The sequence below is a fragment of the Triticum aestivum genome, chromosome 7A (assembly GCF_018294505.1).
Source record: "Triticum aestivum cultivar Chinese Spring chromosome 7A, IWGSC CS RefSeq v2.1, whole genome shotgun sequence".
Taxonomy (NCBI): Eukaryota; Viridiplantae; Streptophyta; class Magnoliopsida; order Poales; family Poaceae; genus Triticum; species Triticum aestivum.
In genome coordinates this window covers 49,602,620-49,603,951 of record NC_057812.1, presented here as the reverse complement: position 1 = coordinate 49,603,951, position 1,332 = coordinate 49,602,620, and the positions used below count along the sequence as shown (strand labels likewise).

At 49.3% G+C, this 1,332-nt stretch overlaps 1 non-coding gene across 1 annotated transcript; it reads right to left on the bottom strand.

Moving 5' to 3' along the window:
• Positions 1–1,014: 1,014 nt before the first annotated feature.
• TRNAG-CCC (transfer RNA glycine (anticodon CCC)) lies at positions 1,015–1,085 on the bottom strand. The gene has a single exon. It is a non-coding gene; the product is annotated as a tRNA-Gly (tRNA).
• Positions 1,086–1,332: the final 247 nt, after the last annotated feature.

Here is a 1,332-nt window from a genome sequence, read left to right as displayed (position 1 = left end):
CTCCGCGTCGCCGGGCGAGCTCGTCGGCGACCGCCGCGCTCGAAGCTGGCCTCCGCGCGAGCTTCCATTCCGGGCGAGCTGGCCATGGCTGCGCGCTGGCCTCCGCGACCTGGCCATGGCTGCCGCCGTGCTCGAAGCTGGCATTCGCGCCTCCGGCCAAGCTGTCCTGGGTTGTGGCGGCGGACGGGTCCGTGGTCATCTGCGACGACCGCGCCATGGCCAAGGCCGGGAGTTCTGCGGCTGGTCCTTCCGCCCTTCCCGCCCGGCTGCATGTTCGGCCGCGATTTTACATCGAGGAAATTGGAGCTAGCTAGCTCTATTCGTCCGAAGCAAAAGTCGATTGGAGCCAGGCTATTAGAGCTAGCTAGCTCAATTCGTCTGCCATTGAAAGCCATCGGAGATCTCCATGGGGAATTTTAGAGGAAGATAGGGAATTTTAGAGGAAGAAAAAAGAACTGATGTGTGGGCCCCACATGCTAACGGTCAAAGTAACGGGGTTGACTTTTTCAGCCCCGACGGGTGGGGCCCAGCATGTTATAATCACACTTAAACAATCTGAATCGGCCACTTTTAGTTTTTAGGCAAAGATTAGAACAAAAGTGGTAGTTTTCCGCATAAATTTGTAAAGTGGTAGTTTTTAGGCATGGTTCCACGAATTGTGGTAGTTTTTTGTTAAATACTCGTCTTTCTTCGCTGCTGCTTCTGTGACCGGAGTTGTGTTGGCTGGCATTATTTTGATGTTTTTGTTCATCATAGTCTTGTTCCTTATACCCCCAAAAAGGACCTGGTAGTTGAACCGGGTCTATTTTTGGTTCAACAATGTGCTAATTCCCAGTTCATCCTTGTTTAGATGAAGATCTGTAGCTTGCATGGTCACAGTTTCACCATGATGTTTCCATTATTTTTCTAAAAAAAATGGTGATGATTTGGCCGATTCAGACAGACTGTTTCCAGGGCAACACATATATGTATAAAAGAACTTAAACGTACAAAAACATGTAACCAATTAAGAAATGCGCATCCAGGGAATCGAATCCTGGTCAGTACCGTGGGAGGGTACTATGATACCACTACACCAGATGCGCTGACATGCTTTCACAGTTTTGGTACTGGTTAATTAGGATTCTAGACCTGCAAAGAAAAAAAAATAGCAGAATGGAGAAGTGGGGTATCAATCCCCATACCTCTCGCATGCTAAGCGAGCGCTCTACCATCTGAGCTACATCCCCATTGCGTGGTAAGCTGTACTTAGCAGCTTTGATGGCATCAACGCCACTTGATATTCGGGAATCTGCAACTGAGATGGCTCTGATCAACGAGCCTTGGCCGAGT